This window comes from Hippocampus guttulatus, chromosome 4 (assembly GCF_054856545.1).
Source record: "Hippocampus guttulatus isolate MCC_2025c chromosome 4, RoL_Hgut_1.0, whole genome shotgun sequence".
NCBI classification, from domain to species: domain Eukaryota; kingdom Metazoa; phylum Chordata; class Actinopteri; order Syngnathiformes; family Syngnathidae; genus Hippocampus; species Hippocampus guttulatus.
The window spans coordinates 10,986,561-11,012,409 of NC_141264.1; the positions used below are offsets into that span (position 1 = coordinate 10,986,561).

Consider the following 25,849-nt stretch of genomic DNA (forward strand, 5'->3'; position numbering starts at 1 on the left):
CGGAGCAAATTTTTAAACCACCTCCCTGAGGTGGATCAAATTTGGTCCGGTGTAAGCTGTTTTCCGGGGCTACGCCGGAGCTAATTTGCACGTGTGAACGCTCTACTGGGGCAGCCCCGGCGTAGCACCGGACCAAATCTTGCCGTGTGAACACCCCTCAAGCTGTTTATCATTCGATTGGGAATTTTAAAGTGCTTCAGCTCTAATTATGCAGATCAGCCTCGATGAAGCAATGATGAGGATCAGTAAAGTTTACCAACGAAAGAGAAAGCTCTCCCACCTTGATGCAAAATTGATTCATCATCCTGCCTGGCCCTGTCACCAAGGCCTGCTGAGCATTTTGCCTTTTGAGTTTGATTAAGGGCTGGAGCTACTCTTTACGTCCTTGGACGCCTGCAGGTCAGAAACTCATTGCGCCCATGAAGTGGCTGTGTGCAACCCTTGGAACTACTTTGTTATTCCCCTTGTTCATCATTTACCTACCTCTCTGCTTTGTAATCTTTCTTTTCTTTTTTTTTCTATACCTGTGTTCAATGATCCTGACAGAAGTAATGCTGATTTCAATTATGAATATTTCCTGCTGCCATTTAAATAATGCAGATATTTATATATCTAATATCTGTAAACATCTACTCAGTAATCAAAATATCGGTTCGATATGAAGAATGTCAGATTTCAAAATCACTTCAACTGCATTGCTTGATTCTTTTTTTTCATAAATGACTGATTCATCCTCTGGTTTGGATAGTGATAAACAAAATGATGGGGAAGACAATAGGGAGGGATGTGTGTGTGTGTGTGTGTGTGTGTGTGTGTGTGTGTGTGTGTGTGTGTGTGTGTGTGTGTGTGTGTGTGTGTGTGTGTGTGTGTGTGTGTGTGTGTGTGTGTGTGTGTGTGTGTGTGTGTGTGTGTGAGATATATTGCCTTGCCACTGGTCTTAAGTCAATCGAGCAAATGACTCTGCTACCCTCACTTCTCTCTGTCAGTTCCATGCACAACTCTTGTCTCTGCACAATCAGTGCAATGTTCTTGTTGGATTGAGCCAGTGGTTGTCAGCCATCTGGATGAGACTCTTCAGATCCTTGAGACAGCATGAGGGTGGAGCTGTTAATCTTTGATGGCTGTGAACCAATGGCAAGGACAGCCTCCAGCTCTTGAAGTCATTGGAGCTTTTGTGCTACCAACACCCAAAGGAAATGTGCTTCGTATTAGTTATTTGTCTCTATGGGATAAGAGCAGGTAAGTAATTCCCCTCAGCTTGAAACTTTTTCTTATTCTTTTTGTTCATATGGCAGCCCTTGGGTGGAATTTTTAATTCTCCAAAAAAAAACCCCCCCAAAAAACTAGAAGGGAATGTTCCTTTGAGTTATCAGACATTGAATTGTTCTCCAACTATTTTCAACACTTTATAGTTTAATAATTTGTCAAAAGGAACAGACCGCCGGTGGGACTGACAAGGTTGTTCTCAGAAAACAAAACTGGAACTAAAACTGAACTGAACAGTTAAACATGATAAATGATTTTAATCAAATCTTCCTGCTGTGTGCTATGAATAAATAAAGATATTTTACTCAGCTCTTTGTTCGCAGCAGATTGTTGAATGTCGTGGTCTATTCTGTTTTGATACGTAGGCACAGATGGTACATGCACACCAAACACCGTGCGTACAGGCAACAAATTATTTTTAAATAAATGATTATGACATTTTAACAGCTTCACTACCTTCATGCAAACACACTCAGTTGTAAACCGGTACAAATGACCAAGTAGACATCAAAAATCACCTCTGAATGGAGAAGTGACAGAAACAATGGCCGCCGTGTACGTTCATTACTTTTGAGGTCCAGTGGACACCATCATCTGATCAGCGTTCACTTTGCAAAATACAAAATGCCAGCAGCTGAAATACCTTTCCAAATCCTGCTGACTCACACGCGCACACACGCACACGCGCACGCGCACACACACACACGCGCGCGCGAACGCGCACGCGTTCCAAGCATGCTTGCTTGCTTGGAGTGAAAAAAAAAAATAGATGCATTTTTTTGCAACATTGGAAATAACTAAATTTGGTGAATTATTTTAAAGGGAAAAAAGGTTGACACTCAAACTGCCATCCGCAGGTTGGAGCCAACCACGTGAGAACTACCCAGTATTGACTTGTGAGAAAAAATGAAATTGGACATCTGTGGTTTCCGTCTGAGAGCGACAAAATGTCCGTATCCGTAAGTTTTATTGTAAGATAAAAACAAGGTGAGCTGTAACGAAGCAGCACTCCTGACTACAGATTAAAAGCGTTGCGAACAAAAGCCTATTTTGGTGCTCCAAACATTGCTGACCTACTGCTGACGTGGAACGATTATGTTTCACAGGCTTCCGCAGGCTTTTCTCTGCCGCTCGCATAACTGAAGCAGACCCACAATCCCAGTTTCCACTCAAGCAACTTTCATCACAAAGGTCATTCCAAGTCATTTTTTCCCCTTACACGATTGACGATCACAACATGGAAGGTTGTGTTTTGATATTATTTGTCTGCACATCTTTTCTAATGTATTGACTAGCCTTCACGGTCGCCATGTCTTTAATGATTCTCTCTCTGTATCCTCTTCTGACCTGTCACTCTCCACTATTTCCTTTCTTGATCTGTTTATGTTCGCCGCATTCTTATGGTGGTCTGAGGTTAAGCCGTTTTGTTTTAAGCACTTTAGTTCAATTCATCACTAGGCAAGAAAAAAGTGTGTAACAGAAGTAGCTCCTGTCTCTCTGTGGCGGTAGTCCCTTCTACACAAATGTCCTTGATGTTGGTGATTTTTCTCATGGTGGACAAATGAGACCGAAGCTTGTCTGCAAAATAAAATAGGCGGGAAAAGCCACTCATACAACAGTCAACAGTTGCATATGTCCATACCCAAAAGCCATGTTTCCTTCACATTAGAATTCCTCTGTAAGTCTTGGAGTGTGTGCAGGTACTTTCTCAAAGAATTGAAGAAGATAAATCCAACAAGAAACAGTATTTCATGCTGACATTATCCATTAAAAAAAAAAAAAAAAGAAACGTGGTGAAAAAAATGCTCTCCCTTGGACAGAGAAGCCGGAGTTTATGATGCAGTTCTGTACTTCTGTTTCTATGAGACCGACGTCACCTGACTCTGAATGGAACACACAGTAGTCTCTGTCGTCAAGTTGAGCTAATGCAGCAGTCAAGACATTTTGTGATGTGAATACAAAACACTTCTCGGCTATGAATCTAAAATATTTTAAAAAGCAGTTAAAAAAAAAACAAGCGAAAAATAACTTTCCATTACCGGTTGGCTTGCACACAGGAAGGGGCTCAAGTCATTCTTATTTACGATGCAAATATAAGAAGTCAAACTAAATATTTCTTCACTCTCTTTTGGGAACGTATCATAATCGCGTATCCTCCCATTCCACCTTTTTCCCTTCCAAACGAACACCGAGGTGAGCGTGTACTCTCTGTTGACGAATTAACAGACAGCAGCGTTTGTAGCTCCATCTTACACAAGTGAACTAGAATTCCAACAAAACGGGCTATAAATTAGGAGGCGCTGCATTTGGTCCCTATTTAAAATGGAAATTGAAACTGTGTCATACTGCTCAGTGTAAACAAGGCTCACGATTATCAGTACATCAGAAGGAACACATTTTGAAGCAATTATGATGATAATAAAATGGAATGCATTGTGTCGGGGCGTATTATTGCAGCGCACTGGAAACCCCCTCTTTTATAACTACTGTAATTTTAAGCAAAGATGTCATCTTACATTACTTCCACCCCCCGTTCTATGGCTAATGGATACAAATCCCACTTAAAAAGAGTGTTCTGACAGTATTTATGCTCTCTGGGGACAAGTTGTTTAACTTGTGTGTGACAAATGACAAAAGACCACCGAAGAAAATTGTCTTATTTCTTTTGGTCAAGGTTTTAGCCCTGACTCTGGGTAAATTTTGCCCTAATTCAATGCCCTCAAGGAAGGTATGACTTTCTTGCCAATCAGTTATTGGCAAATAAAAGATCTCTGGCCAATATAAATTCCCTGCAGGGGCTCAGTGGCCCCGATGTGGCACAAGCTGCTACAGAATCCACAGACTATTTTCATTTACAGGACGATGGTCTCTCATCACCAAAGCAGAATTTTTTTTCCCCCTCACTAAGCCCGCTCAGCCTTCCATTATTTATTGATCCTAATGCCTCACAAGTGAAATGTTTTGTTTGTTTGTTTGTTTTTTGCATGACTGTCATATACTACAAAGCTGAAAATACAAACATAAGCTAATGCTTGTCTTTAGTATTTATACATCTACTTATTCAGCTACAAACTGGACCCTGCTTTGTGTCTGTGCCTGTTTGCTGAAGCGCAAATTGTTTTCATTTGTTTTCTTTGTTCTGATTTGTATTGATGGCAGACTCTTTGTCAGTGCTGATGGCAGCTGTTATGGCAGGAGAGGCAGATGGGAGGAGTGAAAAAGCGCAGAGTGCCTCATTCTCACAACGGTTCTCCGTAATTGCTATTTCTCAACACTTTTTTTCCATTTTGAATGAACAAAATGTTAAAAAAAAAAAGCTGATATAAATTTTGACTCCCCAAAAAAAAAGGTCGGCGCCAGGGCCGAAGAACATGTTTCGTTTTCCACCGGCAAAGAGCCAAGCAGGAGCTATGTCATTACATTATTGTAAAGCATCCAAACGTCACTGCTTATGTCGACGTTTACCCAAGAACGCCTGCACTGTTCGTAATAATAATAATCATAACAATACTAATAATGCGCTCTTAGTACCTACTAGGCAACTTAGCATAGCATCGATTATATTTGTATGTAGTATATAACAGTCAGGTACATGCAACCGGCAAATGCTTAGATCTTTCCTGATCATTGTACAGGATCACGAGGCTGGCTGTGAGTCGGAGATCGCATGCTATGTCGGCCCATCCATGATCGCTCTTCTGGTGATGCACGATTGTGCCGGAGTTCACCGCTCAACAGTTTGCGCAAAACTTGTGTGTGTTCAGGTAGTCATTCCTCTACATCTGCGATCGTCATGATAGCACCGCTTACCGCCCCCTGCCCAACGTCCCATGACGTAGTTGGTGCCAGAGTCTGGCCCAACAAATAATTGGCGCCATCTTAAGCACCAGTTTTAAGCACCAGAGTGAGAGCTACAACCAATTTTGATGGTGGAAAAAGAAACACCTGGTGTTAAACTGGGTACTGGCCAAGAACTAGCACTAACATAAGTGCAGTGTAAAATGGACATATAAGGCCGACGGGAGCATGTTACTGGATTGCAACCCATTTACAGCTTCAATTAACACACAGTCTGTCTCAAATGATCTGAGGAAATAATCATGCTAATGCAAGGTGTATGTTTAGTCAGAAAGTAAGGTGGTCTGAATGGAAGTGAATTCACCAGTCTCCACATGAAAGGGTTTGGCTCTCTCGGTCCTTAAACTGAATGCATTTTACAGTGTCACAATATTAATTCAAATGTTTCAGTCATAAAATTGAGCTTTTTAATTTTTTTTAAAAATGTTGTCGTACTTTTAATAGTGTCCAGCGAAAAGTGAGAATGGGCTATTGTAGGTATCAACATGATAAAATGAATGCACACTGGAAACAAACCACCATTGCATAATCCAGGCTAACAGTTCTCATTGCAGCGGTTTTAATGATTCAAGGCTTTTGGATCAGCCAAAGGTAATAGAGTAACAATTACCACCCTCTTCACATCAAGAGTTTCAGTCATCAATGTGCCTTTTATCTTCCACTCAGGCTCTTAAAGCCAGGAACTTGATAAACACGAGAAAGCATTGTCAATCTGCACACCACCTTCCGCTAATCCTCCCCATTGCTGCAGAAGCTTCTGACAACACGCTTCTCTTCCAAACAGTAAAAATGAGCCTCTGTATAAAGTCATTTCCTCCAGTACTGACAATAATATCAACCACAAACAGATTCTAATTTCCCAAAACACACACTTGCCAAAAATTCTCTGCTGCCTTACACTTTTTTTTATGGGAATAACTTCCTGTGAACACACTTATTTCTTGCAGCTCATGATCATACTTTAACAGCGCAACAACCCCCCCCCCCCCCCCCAAAATAGGCCCTGTCTCAGCATACTATAAAACAAAATGAAATGTTGCCTGTTTTCATATTGTAGTTGACATCTTATAATTACTCACCTTTGGTTTCCTCTCTCCTAAATCCCATCATAAAATATCATTCCGTGTCTTTCCTCTTTGCCTTGAATTTATGATTATTGTGGATGATGTGCAAAATGTACAATTAAGATATAGGTTTCTCGTGCTGCTTCTCACTATGCTTCTGTTGGCTGGACTTGACATTGTGAAATCTCACTATTGACCAACCAGCTGCTGTTCAAGTTAGAATTGTGCCAAAAATAGTTTTGGAGAGAAAGCATCGAATGTGAACATTGCCAGGCATGTGAGGAATTGCATATTGTTGTCCGGTCCATTAGCGTTCTAAACATTTAAATTTCTGTACAGGGTGTTCAGGATGGTCTGAAATGGCAGCACTTTTATTATTGCAGGATATCCACCTTGATCTTACCAAGCAATACCGTTTGGTTCAGCTACAAAGAGTAGGCAGATGTTGTTTTCTCACACTGACCTTGTCTTCTTGTAATAAGATGGCACATTCTAAGAAGATGCAGGATGCTCACCATTGTTGTCATACATTTTACATAAGGGTTCAGTCTTAGCGGTCCTTGCCACGCACGGATCTCAAACAAATCAGATTTTGAAACAAATCCATTCTTTTTTTCATGGATGTCCCATGTCGTTTTTATGTTGGATTTTATTTCGAGATAAGATCATCAATCATCAAGTCATCATTAATTTTCATTCAAGTTTCGTAGCATCGGTTGTAATTACCTTTATTTTCCGCCCTACAAGGCGCACCTAAAAGCATTCAATTTTCTCACAAGATGACAGTGCACCCTATAATCAGACGGGACTTGGATATGGATCAATATTTTGTTTTCTTCGACATAGTATTTTAAGTATTCTGTCAAGCGCTTTGTTACAGCTGCTGCGGTTGTGAAAGCTCGATATAAAGCTGTATTGTGTTGTATTCCTTGAGCGTGGCGCCATCTAGTGCATGCATTAAGCAACTGCAGTCACTTTTGCTGCTTCTATTTTATGCGCCTTATATATGCTAAAAATGCTAAGACTAAGCATCCATACGTCAAGGTACCATTATATATGTGTGTAAGCATAAATATTAATATCCATCCATCCATCCATTTTCTGATCCGCTTTATCCTCACAAGGGTCACGCGGCGTGCTGGAGCCTATCCCAGCTATCTTCGGGTAGTAGGCGGCAGACACCTAGAACCAGTTGCCAGCCAATCGCATTACATATGAATACATTTACATAATACAGTTACATAAAATAACTAATTAGAGTTGCAGATGGGGTCGTAGTACACTCGCCTGACTTCTGTGCGGGCCGCGTGTAATCGATTCCCACTCACTGGTTGTGGGTTCAAATGGTTGTTCATCTCTACATGTGCCCTGCAACTGACTGGTGAATAGGTCAGGGTGTATTCCACGTACTGCCCCCCCCCCCGGCAATCCTGTTCAGGATGCGCGGTGTTGAAAGTGGCTGGATGGATGGATGGATGGATGGATAACAATTAATTAGTCTACACAGCAGGTTTGAACAATTTTAGGAAAAGAATTGTGATTTTTGTGGTAGATATTGTGATTTTACATCGATTCTTCAAATGGTGTGCATAGCAATGGCAGGATGAACGTCACTATTCACACCCCCCACCCCCCTTCACACACACACACACAGTTTGCAAGCAGCTGGGAAAGCAGGAATTCAGGTGAGATGGGTGACTGTGCAACAATGGACGTGCCTTTTTTTTTTTTTTTAATCTGTTGGGAGCCGAGTGGTTTTTGTGTCCACAAGTAGCTTCCTGCCTCTGAGAAGTAAGCTTGGGGGGCAAAAAGCGCTGAAGCACCCTCACGTCTTTGGCGATCACATGATCATATGTCTGGAGTAATGATTTCAATGTGAAAATGATAAATGGTTGAACTCTACTACACAATGTGCGCACTGTACTCTCCAATTTATTCTTTATGTGGTTGTTACTGGAGTGTATGCGAGTGTGGGAGGGTAATTTTGGTCTTAAACTAGAGAGAAAAAAATTTTAAGGGAGGATTTCTTTATTTGCCATTTTTTTCCCTTAAAACACCCGTGTGTTTACTGTATCATATTGTCTCTTTTCCTAGTTGAAATAATTGGTGAGTTATGCTGTTATGATGACACACCATTTACTGCTTGCAGCTGACGTCAATTGCCACCCCTACATGAAACCAAATCCATTTCTTGATTTTTTTCACCGTAGACCTCAAATATTTCAAAATACACATTAATGCTTTTTTAAAAATTTGATAATTCAAGGATGTTGCAAAGTTTGATACACTCACCTTTTCCCTACGGATGTTCTGAAATTAGAAAGCAGTGTGTCTTCTATATAAGTTGATGTGACTCACATAACCTTTGCCTTTCAAAACAGCTGATGTCTTTGAGTGGTTCCATCTATATGGAACCACTATATCAACAACCATATAGATTCTATATGTTGATGTCCCTGACGTGCTTAAAGGACGTGCCACTGTCATCCATCTGTCACTATGACATGGCTGGGGGACTGCGTAACCCTGCATTGGTTAACATAAAGGTAGCTAATGTGACATGGCATGACATGATTCATATGGACTACTACCACACTGCCATGCTCACATGACATGAAAGGAGTCAAAGGGTGATTTACAGTGTTGTGTGCAGACAGGCCAATCTCTAGTAAGGTAGAAAACACAGTAATGCTCATGGAGGAAGCTCGAATGCTCTGAGGCTCTTCGTCACCACCGCACGCATTGGTTGCACACATGCACGAATACCAAACTTACGCAAGGGGCTACCTATAGGCACTCCTCACGAGGATACAGTGTTGGAAGAAAATAAAAGAAAATAAGGGAGGTGTAGACATCGAATGAGGAAGCACTTTGATACAGCTTCTGGTTTGTACAGGCAGCTGAGTGTTTTGGGAAAGAGGGTGGATTTCAGTTTGAGGCGGAAGGCCTCTGTGCTCATGCCCTCCATCAAGACCTTGACTGTAATACCCCTGGCAGCTAAGTCAGCATTATATAATGCATATAAGAGTGTCTATTGTGAAAACACAAGAGGTTGCTCTTGATGGCTTAGGGGCGCAAAGTAGTGTCGACGAAAAAATAAAAATCAATTCTGGAACTCATTACTCTGAAATGTGGCAGCTCGAGACAAAAAAAGATGAGGAACCGGGAACAGTTTGTACAAAAATCTCAAGCTTATTAAAACTAGTGGAGATGTCGACTTTTTGACAGCACAATATTAATCTGTGGCAGGCCAGTGTGCATTACTGCTCTCACTTTGGAGCACAAGACACAGGACTCATAAGGTTGGCACAAAGTGTGCAAGTCCATGACTGTTGAAGTCATTTGCCTCCTCGTGGCAAATTGCACTCACTGCGTAAAAGATGCAGTCATCAACATCACCAAACAGTCTTTGATTGAACAATCTTGGTTGGAGGCATCTTTGCAGTAATCTTTACTGAAGCTCCCTGACTTTGCGTTAGGTGCTTTTAGGCTTTTTTTGGAATCAGACGTTTCCTTGAGGGGACAAATGAGGGAAGCAGAACATTTGGATAGCGAGTTAAAATGGCTCCCATTTGGGATCATGCTTCATGTAAGCCACGCTCGCTTCACAGCTTCACTGTGCAGCTCTGACATACCCAGAAGGAATGACACTGTTTCATACGAAGAGCCCTATGGTTCAGGATGCAGATAATGTACAACTATAAAATGATTTTTTTCTAATAATAAATAGATGGCAGAGTTTTCAAAAGTGTAATAGTAGGTGTCGAATTCACAGGTTCTCCTTGTGTGACTTTTCCAGTTTCCTCCCACATTGTAGAAACCTGCCATCAACCATTCATCCATTTTCAGTCCTACTTATTCTCATTAGGGTCATGGATCCCATCCCAACTGAGTTTGGGCGAGCGGGGGGTTACAACCTCGACTGCAGGCCGCCAGTCAATCGCAGGACAAACAAGTATTCACATGTAAATTCACATGTGTGGGCAAGAAAATGCATGAAATCACACGGAGAGCATGCGAGCTGTGCAAACCACAATTACACTATGCCCTTCCCCAAACATGCTCGTTAGGTTAATTTGAGGCTCTAAATCAGAGGTCTCCAACTCAATTTAGGTGGGCCGGGCCGCTCGACCTGCAATCTGGGTGTGCCTGTGCCGCATCTAGCATTCCACCAAAAAAAAAAAAAAAAGGTTCACATACTCACAAAAATATAACGAATCCAACATTCTCAATCTTTAATCATGCCAGTTTAGAACATTAACAGGTTTTCAGAAAGTTAACAACATTGGTGACCGAGTCCTCACTCTCATCTCCCGATACATAGCATCTTCCTCTGTCTAGTTGAGTTCTTGAGCACTGCTACTTTCTCGACATTCAAGAAATGTCAGGCTTCCCCCTATGCAGGGGCATAGCCAGAATCTTTTCAGTGGGGTGGCCAGGGTGACACAACACCCCAGGAAGTGGTGGCCAAGGCATGCATGCATTCATGTGTCATTCTGTATCATACCACCCACAGTCTGGGTTTCATCGAGCACATTTCACACAAATCCAAGAAAATGCCCATCAAGGCATTGTTTATTTGTACAGCCCATTTCATGTACAATACAAAGTCCTTTCCATAAAACATTAAAAACATTACAGAAAGAAACAAAATATCAAGATATTGTGCAATTCATAATGAAGTCATCCAAAAAATTAAAAGATGGCGTGCAGATGGAGATCTAAACAAGAGTATAAAAGAACGATTGACGAGAATGCTGCAGTAAACAATCATGTTTTCAGCCCTGATTTAAATGAACTCAGAATTTCAGTAAACCCCTGATATTAAAAGCAAACCTCTGATATAAAAAACATAATAACTAAATGCTTAACTTTAATTCTGCTTCTGGGAACACACAATCGACCTGTCCCAGAAGACCTGAGCGGTCTCGATACTTCGTATACGAGTATGCGAATAAATCTTGCATGCATTTTGGTTTAAAAGCAGTGTTTTGCCGATCTTAAAATTCCTGGATAATGCCATTTTCTTTTTCGCTGCCTTTCTTTTTTGTCCTATCGCATAGTCTATCAGCTAATCTGAGTGATCGATCATCACAGACGGTCGACGTCCTTTTGCATATTGCGATGGAGGGCTGAAACAAGTCCTCGAGTATTTTGGCAACCTCAGTTCAGGAAAAAAAAAAAGCTTGAGCTGTTTTCTTTTCTGACTTGCGTACCTGTACACTGTCAGGAAGGAGTCAAGCCAATTTCTCTTATGGTCCTTCCTGTTTAGATATTCTTCATGCATCCACAGTTCCTTCCCAGTAGCATCATCTTTTTGCTTCCAGCATTTTGCTCAAGGCTAGTCATACACCCTGTACCTCCCTCCTTGCACATTTTCCTCCAGCATTACTGGCTCTACTGTGACAGTGCAATAGGTGGGAAAGACTGGCAAGCCGGGAAAAGCCCTGCATAATCCACTTCGCTCCACAACCCAAATATGGTGTCACGAAGCTTGGAGGTCTGAATGTGTGCACACACACGCATACTGTTCATACTGTACACAGATGCAAATGTGCGAAATTTGAAAAAAAAATCTCACGGCACCCTGCATAAATATGGTACCGCATCGCTCTTGAGTTGAGAAGAAATTCAAGAAGGGAGCCATTGTTCAGTTTGGAGTTAATACCTCTGCCTAGTTCCTGGGGTGGGCTTTACTTCCAAGCTTTCAAAAACCTAAAGAGGAATACTGGAGCCTTTCAAAGTCAAAAATAGTGCACTGCTAAAAGAGTGTCACATATACCCAAGATGGAGCAGCAAACATCTGGAAACCACCAAACTTTATTAGGAATGATGATTATATTCTATCTTCAGAAAGCCCATTCATCTTAATCAAACAAATGCATCGATGCAGCAACACTCAATCCAGTGGGGTTGTGCACCATTAACAACAAAATATAAATTTACTGTACCGTAATCCCATCATGGGCAGGGTACTTAAACTGAGCTCAAGAGACCTCTAAGGCATGATGGCGTCCGAAGTGTGTCAAGGCCAGACCATGTGCTAGCTCAGGCAAACACAAGTTATGTTTCTGCATGGCTGGTTTTGGCACTTCATCAATGCAGCCTGGTATACTATATTTGGCTACATACCTGTAGCTAGAGCTGGGAAATGTCCAAACTTTTAAGACCTTAAATTGTAGAAATTACCTATTAAAAAGCATAGTCAAATTTGAGTGAAAAATGTAATATCATTGGGGAGAATCGACGTCCTTCTAAAGTAATGCGGCCATTCAGAGCATTGTACATCTGATCAGAGTATATTGAGAAATCCTCAAATTCAATTTGCTAATTTTTTAATCCCATTTTTAACAGCTTGTTAAGACCAAAACATAGCGACTGTTTTCATCTCGTTTTGATCTAGTTCCAACAGTTTTCATCTTTTTTTTATCTTGATAATAATGCACACTGTTGACCAAAAAACTATTTTGATGGATATGTAAATGTCTTCACTCTCAAAATCTTAGGAAATTTGGGACGGTCGGCACCGCTGAAAATGGAGTACCTCGCTAATTCTTTTAAACATCACTCATAGATTTTACACAGTCAATCTCTTGACACAGATCTGATCGGCTGATAATTATGTATTTTATGCACATTTTTTGATGGGCTGTAATGTATTTAATTCGCTGAGTGATTACTGATGTCATTGATCAGCTCCGCGAAATAAAACATTACAGCTGCAATGTTTCCCACAAAATTATATATATATATATATATATATATATATACACACACACACACACACACACACACACACACATATATATATATATATATATATATATATATATATATATATACACACACACACCAGTTGAAAAACCCCAGACATATTTGGAAAATTTCTTTCACCAGGGAAAAGTCCCAGTGATGAGGCAACACTAGAGCCCATGAAGAAAAAGAAATGTGCAGTCAACAGAAAATAGCAGGAGACATACTTGAAAATGGATTTATGGCAACAGGTGATTCCCACGCATGAAGAAAGCCCGCTCTGCACAATATGCGGCAGAGCGGCTCTAGATTTAGCATTATGGTGAATTCAATATTTTCATGCACCTTGTACTTGTTTCATGTTGCCTTGTTGGCACATTTTAGGTGCACGCTGCTGTTATAGTAACATAAAACTGTAGCTTGACATTTATTTGGTATATCTATCTAAAAAATACCCCAGTTTTTGTGTTGCTCGTATCATTCATGAAATTGTTCTGTGGTGTCTGTTATATGTTAAAGCATTACCATAGTGACCTTATTAAAGCATTGTTGTTACCCTTGTTATCGTGTTAGTGCCGCTGGTGAAGTACATAAAAAAAAACACAGTGGATTTGTGTTTGTGTTTTTATAGCATTTTATTAATCATTCCCCCTGACCCCACCCCACCTGTTGCCAGTGTGCAAAATGTAAGGACTTGTATGAACCAGTCTGAGGCGCAAAAAAACTTGAGGAACACTGTCTTGCATTATGAAACATATTTCAACCACATTTAATAGTCTCTGCTTTTGCTGTACTGATTTAGTGTTGGTGTTTTGTTGTGTGTTGTATGTACTAAGAGACTCCCATGCAAATGATACACTTGTGTATCTTCAATTATAGCTTCTCATTGGAGCCTCCTTTGTCCCCTATCCCTGGGGTGCATTCAGACAACTGAGCTCCTCTTTAATGTGTTCAAGTGAGACTGACTTCCAAGTTGTGAACCAAACGTGGGGACTGAGGAGGGTTGTAAATAAGGCAAATGCAATGATCCCGAAAGCTTAGAGATGTCAAACTCAAGGCCCGGGGAACAGATCTGGCCCACCACATCATTTGATGTGGCCCACCAATGCAAATTATGTGCATCGACTTAATGTTTCTTACTACAACACCAAAATTGCAAATTGTCTTCACTTTTGAAAACATTGAGCTGTTTTAAAATTAATGTTATAATATTTTACTGCACTCTCATTTCAAAACTAGTTATTCACCATTTCTTTATGTTTATGTAATATGTGACAATCATACGTTTATTTTGGTTCACAGTCAAAATGGACGTAAGGAAATCCTAACTTACAATGTGGCTCGCAACAAAAAGTAGTTTGACGCCACTGCTATAGAGTAAGGGTTTAGTTCAGGGATGGCCAATTTGAATAATGGCAGGGGCCACAATTTTTCATCAGCACTACTGTGGGGGCTGCATCGGACCGTGCACTTCCTAACCACATGTATGACAAAATATGCGCATATGTTGCATATTTTTTTTATTCAACCAATGTACAGAAGAGGATATTCATATACTTTAATTTTCTAATGCCTATAGAAAAGATCCAAAAAAACAAAAACAACAGCAACAACAACAATACACTAAGTACTCATGCCACCTTTCACCTTTGTTAGATTAGGTCATCAGGCCAATGAGAGATGAAAAGGTGTTTCCTTTCCAACATAGTTACGGACAGCACTGTTTCAAACTAATTTGACTCCACTTTTCCGAACTGTTGTCATTGCGCAACAAGGAGTATTACTGACTTGCAGACATAACCTGCAAAATATTTGTTTAATAATAGAAATAGTAATTGTTATTGATGTGAGGGATCACTTATGATGTTTTTATTTATTTTGGATCATAAATTATGGAAATGTATGTATGTGTATGTATGTATGGAAATTTCATTTCTGTTATGTGGAACCATACCTCTCTTTTTGGTTTGAACGTGTATTTCTCTGTCTCATTGATTATCCACTTTTGACAAAAAGAAAACGTGTTATTGCTATTTTTTTTAAATGACTGGGGGTTTTTTTTGCGGGGCGGGGGGGGGGGGGGGGGGGTTTAAGTCGAGTGTGAAACCTGAGTGTCTTCGCATAGGCTGTCAAATGTGTCGGTGTCCTGTTGCTTTCAAAGTTACTGTCATTAAGAATTTGGGAAAATATCCTTTCCTCAAGGTAGATCAGGAGTAACTTATGCTAAATGGGGCTTTAAAGGTTACATACAGGCAGCTTTCTTTAGCATTTGTAGAATTCAAATGATCCTATACTCCACGAACTTCCAGGTCATCTCACTCCGGTAGGATAGGACAGGAAATTCCATAACATAGGCAAAAACACGAGAATTAGAAGAGGCCCCTTGATGCATCCCCTTGGTCAGGCAAGTCCATCAAAATGATCACTTGTCCAGTTAGGCACCCAGATGTGTTTGTAACACTATTAAGCATTGAATATATACATGATTTTGGAGGAGACAAATTTACTTCTCCTTATGCATTTTAAACGAACTGTCCAAAAAAAAAAAAAGAAAAGGAAATAAAATCACCTTGGTTGTGTACTTTTGAGATTGATGTGAAAGGCTGTGTCCAAATTCACAGACTGTGTCCTCTGAAGGCCACATTTTTTGGCAGCATAACGCCACTTCCGGCGCGACTCCACCACACGCGGTTTCCAAATTCTAGAAAGACAATTCACAGGTTGGGTCATTCAACACCATAAAAGGGCTCCTCCTCATGTAGCCTCCTTGGACTGCATGAACACTGATGAATTTGGACAGGCTTAATGGGAATTTGGACACCACTTGCGGCCGAGTCGCAACGGAAGTGACGTCATGTGTCCAAAAATGCGGCCTTTGGAAGACCCGGCCTGTGAATTTGGACACAACCAAAGAGGCCATGACGCGCTCTTCTTCACAATTACAGCTTTGGACTTCAACGCATTGGTAAGCAATGTCTGCCATCCTCTGGTTGGTGCATGTATTATAGCAGCAACAGCAGCCATTTTTATTTTCAAAAATTAATCGAGGGCCACTCTGAGTATAGCGGAGGACATAGTTTGTACCAAGCGGGAAGGATGAGGTGTGGGTTACAACAGGAGGAAGTTAAGGAGTGAGAACTACCAAAACTGAGGAGCAGCAGGTGATATTGGCAAAAAAGACTGAAATAACAACACTTCTCTTCACCCTTCAAATCCCGAAAGCAAATCATCAATCAGTCATTTATGCATCAAACCTACCAAACTTTCATCAAAGTTTCCATAGTTTCAATATAAAGTACCAGAAGAGAGATTTCACATTGAATGATGGCATTCCCGATACGACTGTTCCCACATTATCAAAGTGACAGAGATATTTGCTAGAGTTGGCCCTGAACAATGAGGGTCCTTCCTCAGAGGATGCGCTGTAGTCGGGGTGGGCAAGAAATAAGGAGCAGCACATGGCCACAGGCCTCATCAGTCTCTGCCAGGCATGGCCCACTTCCAGTCTGTTTGGACGCGCCCCACAGAGACTGTGCGCGGTCTGGATGATAAATTACACTAGGTGACTTAAACAATTACTGAGCAATTTGTAGCTCAATACATCATATTTTGCGAGTCTCCCAACCTGGAACCACTCAGGGAGCAGCAACGTTTGGAGAACAAAGTTCAGAGTAAGGTGTGAAAGAATTTACCTGCTGTTAGGACTTGGAAAGGAGTACAGGGACCATTGTTTTTACTTCCAACTGTATTGTTTTGGCATTTTAAAAGGAAAAACTCCGACACATTAAAGACAAAACAACTCACACACACATGTTATTGCTGTGATCCACCCAGGGCAATATGGTGATATTTTGAAATCCATTTCAGAAAGATGTGGGTTTACTTTAATGGTAATTTATGGTATTTTTACAGGACTGATATACGCAGCATTTCAGAATCATTTTTATTGTCTCAGATAGTATGAGCTACACCACTAGTGCAGGAACAAGCAACTTCGATAAACAAAGACAATGACAAGTAAGTTCGTAATGTCAGGGTACGTTTTTGCAGGAGTAACACCCAATGACAGCTGTGCAACAATATGAAGAGTCATCGAGCAGAGATAAAGTGATCAGTGGTGCGGTACTTACAATATTATGACAGTTGTGCATATGTGACAGATAATCGTTGCACCATTTTTAAATGGCCAGGAGCAGTAATGGTAATGCAACTTTGGATGCGCAATTATGCGTGTGTCTAGTGCTGTAGAATGTTGATCAATGACAGTTTTTCAAGCCTGTACAATTATCAGGGAGCTAATGGCGAGAGGGAGGAAGCTGTTTGAATGTCTGCTGGTTTTAGTGAGCATGGTTTGATAGCGCCTACCTGAGGGAAATAGGTGGTGGGGGTCCAGAGAATTTTCCATTCCCTCGTCCTGGTTCTTGTGGCATGCAAGTCTTCAGGAATGGGTAGGGTGGAATGATGATTTTTTTTCCCCACAGTCCTAAGTGTCCATAGCTCGATGTTGTCCTTTTATGTGGCGGCACCAAACTGGACTGTGATGGAGGAACATAGGACTGATTCGATGACTGCTGTGTAGAACTGTCTCAGTCGTTGCTGTTGCAGGCCGTGCTTCCTTGTTTATGATGATACTAGTGTACTAGTGTAGCCTACACTGCCGGAAACAATTTCCTTGTGTGTTCTACCTACTTGGCCAATAAAGATGATTCTGATTCTTAACAGCCTCAGGAAGTACATCCTCTGCTGGGCCTTTTTCAGAATTGATTTGATGTTGGCTTCCCACTTCGTGTCCTGAGAGACTGCGATTCCCAGGAACTTGAAGGTCTCAACGGTTGACACAGGGCAGTTGGATAGTGTGAGGGGCAGCTGTGGCGAAGGATGGTTCCTGAAAGTCACATTCATCTATAAAGTCTTGAGTGTGTTCAGCTTCAGGTTATGTCGGCTGGAGCAGGTGTGGGGTATGAATGAAGGAGTTGGTGGTGAGGGTGGGCAGATGTGCAGAGTGGAGGTCTCCTTTTCAAATCTGCAGAAATAAACGTTTAGATCGTCAGGTTTTGTTTTTACACCTTTCCTTCTTAGAGCAAATACAAGAAAATTAAGCATCAAGACATTTGAAATGAGGAGTGAGAATGCGGCAATCACATCTCCATTGTGACGTGCGAGCCGGCAAGCATCTGCTCAGTCTGCATCACGCTGACCACAACAGATTGTTTTTGCCAATTTGTAGACATTCAAGCACTAGGAAAGAGAAGGCAGGATTGAAAATCAATTGAGACTAATTTTATCCCAAATTGTTTTGTGGCCAGGGTGCGAATCTACAGTGGTTGACTGCTTCATCCCACATTCCAAAAACAATGCATGTTAGGTCCCCATAGAGTCATAACTTTGCACAGATGGGATACACTCCAGCTCACCTGCAACCCAACCGAATACGACAAGTACCAAAAATGGATGCATTTTGTGTTTTGTGACTGGTGGTTTTAGACCTTTTCTGTGTAGCTGTTTGATAGTTCTTATTGTTTTACATTGTCATCGTTTGTCATAGGGCGGCAATGTGGGTGACTGGTTAGCATGTTCGCCTCACAGAACAGAGTTGCAGGGTTTGATTCCAGGCCCCAACGTCACCGGGTACTCCAGCTTCCTTCCACATTCCAAAAAAAACGTGCTCGGCAGGTTAATGGAACACTCTAAATTGTCCCGAGGTGTGATTGTGAGTGCAAATGGTTGTTTGTCTATGTGTGCCCTGCGATTGGCTGGCAACCAGTTCAGGGTGTAACCCGCCCACTGCCCGAAAACATCCTGGATAGGCTACAGCACGCTCACGACCATCATCAGGATAAGTGGATTAGAAAATGGATGGAGGAATCGTTTGTCATCACCTTTAACATTAAGTTCATCTGGTCTTCCCAGAAAATGTTTGGATTTATTTGGTCTTCTACACATCAAAACATCAAATAGAGAGTACAGTTATTTCCGGGTCTCTTTATAGCAGGAACTTTGAAAATATTTTCGTGAACATTTGCACACCATTGTTTTCCTTTGTAGTGGCCGGCTCAGAAGCTCACACTTGCTTTGTTCATCTATGCAGGAAAAGAGGCAGACAAATGTACACAGAGACACAAAGTGATGCAGACACACAAACGTAAGAACCATGCGCCCATTACGCATGGCCAGTGACTGTACCTTTCCTGCCTGAAGGTGTTACTGTCTTATATGCTTTGCACTTTGCTTTGTGTTTATGCTGCCGAGTTTTCATGTCCACGAGTGGCTTCGTTTAAAAGCAGCCTGTGTTTACAAGCAGCTGGGTCTGATGTCATCCCTGGCCCGGAGGAAAGCATCCCCTTGTAGCAAAATCCCATTTTCACGGCATTAGTCATATTCTTTAATTACTCGAGTGCCCTCGGTGCTAAATGAGCAATTACATCAAAACATTGTTGCATTTAGCTGGAGTGCTGGGACAATCTGTCAATAGGAGCCCTCCAAATTCGCCATGTTTTTGTCCTCCTTTTATTGACTAAAACAGACCACTCAAAACCATGCGCCTTTTACAAATCAGATGACATGGGAGGCATCGAGCAAAGTCCTTCATCGAAAGGTAGACCTTTGTGGGGGGTTGACGGGTGAGGGTGTGCGCATGGCTCAGTGACTTCACAATTCCCCTCCACCCTCTTGTTGCAGATTGCCAGTATTGTCTGCAAAGCATCCCGCGGGAATTGCACTACTCGTGGGTTTCACACACAGACCTATTACCCTTCGCGGCAGAAAAGAGATTTAAAAAAAAAAAGAAAAGAAAAGAATGAAATAATAGCAACTGAGCTGCTACCTTGGGGCTGAGTAAGACACAGCCAGGAGGGAGACTGGTTTCACTCTGATTGGATATGATTACGTAATAGTTGCGCCCTTGTTGTGCGCCGGTCACCCGTCACAAGTCATATCTGTGTGTGCTCGTTCTATTGTGTGATGCTGAACTGCGTGTTCGAGCATGTGCATTTTTTTTAGCTTATCTTCACTCTGACTGTCTTTTTTTCCTCCCATTTTTTTTGGTGTTACTCAGCTTTTGCAAACAAGGCAGCCACATTATATTCATCATTCTATTTATTGCAGAGAATACAATAACCGTATGAAAAATTCAGTCTTTTTACATTTTGATTTGTTTGACCCTGCAAGAAGTAAAAATGTAACAATACAGGTGTTCCAACATTTTTTAAAATCCTTTGAAATATCAAAGTGACTACATGCCATTTGCTCCTGAAGTTGAATAGGCTTCTTGTTGCAAATTGAAAACAAAAACAAAAAATCTAAATTTAAACTTATTCAACAAATACTCTTCATAAAAGGCTTTCATTTTGCACCGAGTATGGAGTGGGAAGGCAGTGGGTCACTCATGACTAATCAGTTAAGCGAGCCCCGAATTAACAATTACAGTCATACCTCGGTTTTCGAACGTCTCTGTTCTCGACCAAATCGGTTTTCGACCAGAAATTTAGAGATTTTTACGCCTCAGATTACGAGCGAAAATCGTTTTTTGACCAAACAAAGCAAACCTAAATACGCCGCTCGACTCCTGGCGGCTTCCTTACACGCTTACTCATGCAACGTTCATTGTGAGCGGACGTGTTTGTGGTGAATTATGCAAATCTGACTGTTTTTTGTTATTTCTGCATAGTGTATCAGACCCTAATCGTGGGCTAATAAAATTGTTTCGGATTTCGAACAAATCCATTTTCGAACAGCCTTCTGGAACAGATTATGGTCGAAAACAGAGGTATGACTGTATTCCATAGAATTTCACAATACATCTTCATTTTTTTACTGAATATTTAACATGTAACCAAAATAGGACAGCACATAACATAAACCATGGACAATTGTACAATTGTAACAACTATTCTTTGTTGTTCCTAGCTAAGTTTGAAAAGTAAACAAGAAGCTGTTGCGTCTATTGACAAATACTGTACAGAGATTGGTTCAATTAGATCCGCTTCAATTCCAAGCGTTCACTCTCAGTTCCAAGTATCCAATCGTGCTCTGCGCCGAGTCTCATCATCCTTAGCTCTACCAACCATCCATCCAGCCATACCAACGCAGACTGTCCAACAGCACTGACATTTCTGAACAAAATGGGGCTGTGGAAAAAGCTGCCTATTACAAGCGCAAAAGAGCACAAGCTCCCCACGGTTGTTAGGCGGCGAATGTCTAACAGCGCCGACATTCACCCCCCACCCCCCATCAAAATTTGTGCTAGTGTGCGAAAATGCACAACCATCAAGCACAGATCTCCCTGGACGAATGTAGCGGCCAAAACGCTGAGAACAGTCAACAACGGGTCTACGCGAAGGACAACACCATAAGACAAAAACGTTCAATTCACCTGTTATTTTGTCAGACTTTTATCATTTATATCACCCTTGCTTCAGAAACCTCGGACAACCGGCAAAAAAATTGTTAGGTGGCTGGTTGTGAGGAGGACCCAGATGCAGAAAAGAAACAGCAGATATAATGATGAGTTACACATTTGTGGTAAATGGAGCAGGTTCCTTGGCTATAGGGAATGTGTCCAGGTTAAGGCCAGGGGAGACATGGGGCGCAAGGTTGAGGTAAGGATGGCGGCAACCAGGTGCGAGGCAGATGTGCAGCAAACAAAGGCAGGTGGCAGGCCAGAGCTTGTAAAGACAAGTAGGCAGGATTACTATCACTATCTCCAAAGTTACAAAGAATTTCAGGACACGACAAACTTGAAATGGATTGTACAAATTCTAGCAGAACCGTGGCATCCAAATCCAGTTTTAAAAGGGCAGCAGTTGATTAACTGAGGAGCTGCAGCTGCCAATTACCTTCACCAACCTGCAGACACACACACACGCGCGTGCGGGCGCGCGCGTACTGTTGGATTGTTCAAGAAGGAAATCGGTTAGTGCGTGATGTATTGATTTTGCCGTGGGGCTGTACAGCTGTGATTTTTTTTTCTTATCATGCATGGGGTCTCTTTGGAAGTCTGCTGAAAAATGTAAAATCTTGCCATTAAAACTGGGCTTCACAGTCACACCTATGTCTAATTTTAGTGTTTACTTTGCCCAACATGCATGTTTTTGGAATGTGGGACGGAGTTGGAGTACGCAGAGAGAACCTATGCAAGCACGGGGAGGATGAGAGAGGAAAGCTCACACAGGAGGGCCCAAACCTCAGGTGTCAAACTCCAATCCCCGAGGGCCGCAATCCTGCATGTTTTGGTACATGGTCATGATCAGGCTCCTGCAGAGCTCGCTGAAGAGCTGATCATTTCAATCGGGTGTGTCGAAGGAGAGAAACATCTAAAACATGCAGGGTAGCGGTCCTCCAGGACCGGAGTTTGAACCCAGAACCTCTTGAAAGCTGCAATTTTTACTGTCTGTGTGCTTGCAATGGGGCAAAGTCCTTGGTGTAGCCGTTTGTTGGATCGCCTCATCCTATGAAGGCATATCTAACATTATGACTGCAAATACTGTCAGAGAACATTCAGCGGGACAAACGCCACGCCCTTTCATTACATTCCTTTTGCATTAGCTCCTTTTTAGATTCATAAACGCTGCGTGTTTCCTAAAATGTCCCTTTGGGATGTTACTTTATAAGGATCAAAATGTCACATTATTAGAACTATTAGACTGTTTAGAATATGGTTTAATTTCATGTCCAAATGTTTATTTCTTCAAATAAACGCATAAATGGTAGCAATCATTTGGATTGTAATGGTGGTCTTCACGCTTATTTCAGGACTCGTCAGACTTCCATCTTCTAATTATGAAGATATATGGCACATTAGCAGTTAAATGCTCCCTTGTGTGTATAAATAACCGACATTGCACTGTAGTTATTGGGAGACACCATTAAACGAGTTTATTAGTGCACTTTATTGGAATCAGTGTGTTGTCGCGTCCATTATCCTAAAAGCAAGCCTGCAAGCAAAACCTCCTCTTCAAAATGTAGCAATTTCATTTGTACTTGATCAATAAAGGGCTGGGCATTTTAATCTTAATACCAGTGATTAACTATGGGTCAAAAACAATCAGTTATGTAGCTGTTATTAAAAAAATATATATATATATTGTTTTTATTGGGATGTGACAATCTCTGGATGTTACAAACTCCTGTTTCAGTCCAGTGTCATATTGAACAAAATATTGATACTGAGGTAAAGCTTTAGATCAGGGGTCGCCAGTTTCAGTCCTCGGGGGCTCCTGTCCACAGTGTTTTCGATGTCTCCCTCCTCTAACACACCTGATTTAAATCACCATCTTATCAGCAAGCCTTGCAGAAGCATAATAACAATCCAATGCTTTTGCACGCTCTTATTTTGATGTTCCGGCAGCATGCGGTGATGTGGCGGCTCCCTTGACTCATCTTGCTGACTGTAGCTGGGAACAGTTCATATATTGCCACCAACATCGAAATGTCATCTTGATATATCATGTGACATTCAATAGTTAGTTAAAGATGGTAAAATCAAATCAAAATAATTACGCTGACATACGTCACCGTTTGAGTGCATTAGCTTCTAGTCGCTAGCAGCGAGCCACGAAGCGAGTGCCCCGTATAGGCTAACGAAAGACATCAGACTACTTTTCAAAGGTAGTTTAACAGCGAAAATGACTCAGAGTTTTGCTGACAACCTAGTACGGTTGCATTTCCTACTGATTATTTTTTTTAATGACAAATCAGGCTTATTCAAATGTGCTGTTTCTGCTGATGCCGATCTTTTTCATTTTCACACGGAGAGGTGAAATGCATTTAACATGATCCTGTGTTAGCTCAACAATAGATAAATTAGCCGACCATGTTCTCTGCAGAAAGCACATCAATAATTGGTCAAGTCCCGGAAATTCTGACTTTTCACTGTACGCACTTCATGTTTGCATTCATAAGGTGGATATTAACCACTTATTTTCATGCATGTATTTGCTGCATGGCTTCTGTTTGTCCCAGTTTCTTAATTTTAGCTGACATTTGCTCGTATAGTTAGGTACTTCTTGTCGTTGTGGCTGACATACGACTAATGTATTACAGGCTTGTGGTTTCATCAGACCAAACTGGTCACCGCAGAATCCAAACCGAACTATTCATAGTCTCCTTTGCCATGATGACGTCATTTGTCTTGCGGGATCCCCTGTTTTCTTTTCCCACCGTTATTCATACCAGTGGATGCACGGCAGAGAAGATATAAAATAGTTTAAGATGCCATGAAATAGGAAAGAAGTTATGATACACCACATGTCAGCCTTCCGTCTTGCTAGCTTTCCCTCTATGATCACCCGCTCAGATACATATGGTAGCCATCTGGCCTGGCACAACAGAACTAAGCCCAGTACTCCATGTATCCATGTCCCGTTACACCATGATTAACTCTTTCGAGCCTGTATTTGCAGTTCACCTTTTCCATTTGTCTGTTCATTTTTGTTTTTTGCTTGTCGAAATGCATCAAATAACATCATTGAACTTCATTTTTCATATTGTGATTTGCCAAATCAAGGACTGACTCCACTGTCTCGATATGTCGAGGCACGTCCGTTGTTCGTCGAGAGCAGCACTACATTTGAAGATGTGTACGTCGTCTCAGTGAGCCCCTCCAAAATAGATTTTAAGAGCAGGGTAGGAGCCACATCGAGGTTGGCATTCCTGCTCTACTGCTCTAGTCAACCCTGAGACGGTGCAGCGTGCATCCAAATGCACAAACTTGATGTCATGACCCAGGCATGGCGATCAGTGACCAAAAGTATACTATTGATGCATGTCTTGAAGTGTTACAAATCATACGGCTAATCATTTAAAAAGCAGCACAAATTTTTACATTCACAGAAAAGGGTTACTTGAACTGTTAGCTGTATGTATGCAAGTGTTGGACTGCGGTTGCCTCTGTTGTCACAGAAACTAAGGAAGTTTCTTTGAAGGATGCGTTAATGGGAGCTTCTGCACATTATTTATTCTTCAGTAACGATGTCTAGCTCGGAGCGACTCTCAGCCTCCTTCTGTCTCCCCTCCCATTTTCTTCAGTGGCAGTGTAACAGCACCTTTGAATACTGTACTGTGAAGCTTTTGCTCTCTCAATATAAAATGACGTGGACTGTATTTCTTCAAAATGACAACGCCCCCCCCCCCCCCCCACCCCCAGTAGCACTGATGAGAAATGGTGGCCCCAGCCTTCAGCATTTGAGTTGCCGATGTCTGCTGTACATGGACATTGATGCCTTAGGAATCTTTTATTCTGAAGTTAACCCTTGGAAGCAATCTTTGTGGCTGATATCCTTGACTGACTTTTCGACACTGACTTGCAATCACAGAGTCTATGGCTGCAATATATTTAGAACGTAAAAGCGCGCTGAGGCAGTCGAATCTGATGCATGCATGATGATTCACAGTATGCATGCGCACCTGCGCACTCCTAATGTGCACCCCTGGCTATAGCACAGCCACATAGATGTTAAGCATTGCTAATGTTAGCATGGCTCTGAAGCGAGTGGAGTAAAGACTAAACGATATGGTTGTTTTAAATACAAAATGTGTAACTGACGTTGATTTATGTTTGATTTGACAGTAAACACTGTTCATATCATTTATATTATCAAGTTTGTGCTCACAGGTTGAAAAAAAAAATTGACTTAACGACTGCTCGTATCTCAAAAAAGTAGCGTCACTTGATTGACACATTTTTTTTGCTCGACCTCTTGAGTCCACATAAAGAAAGGCAGGTGTCTAATATCAGCCCACACATCATTATGCAGCTCAAAAGTAAGTTTGATACAACATTAGTCTGATCATGGCTCCCCACTAATATCTTGTGCATCTTCCCATGAGACAGAGGGAGCTCTGTTGAACAGATGCTGACAACCAGGACGTAAGATACTGACAACACATCTCATGGTGCAAATGCACACAGA

General features: G+C 41.5%; 1 protein-coding gene and 1 pseudogene across 2 annotated transcripts in view; one reads left to right on the forward strand and one right to left on the reverse strand.

Moving 5' to 3' along the window:
- The window catches only part of abtb3b (ankyrin repeat and BTB domain containing 3b), an 83,381-nt gene that overhangs the window by 29,651 nt on the left and 27,881 nt on the right, over positions 1 to 25,849 (forward strand). The window lies entirely within an intron of this gene.
- Positions 17,229 to 18,130, reverse strand: LOC147205923 (uncharacterized; annotated as a pseudogene).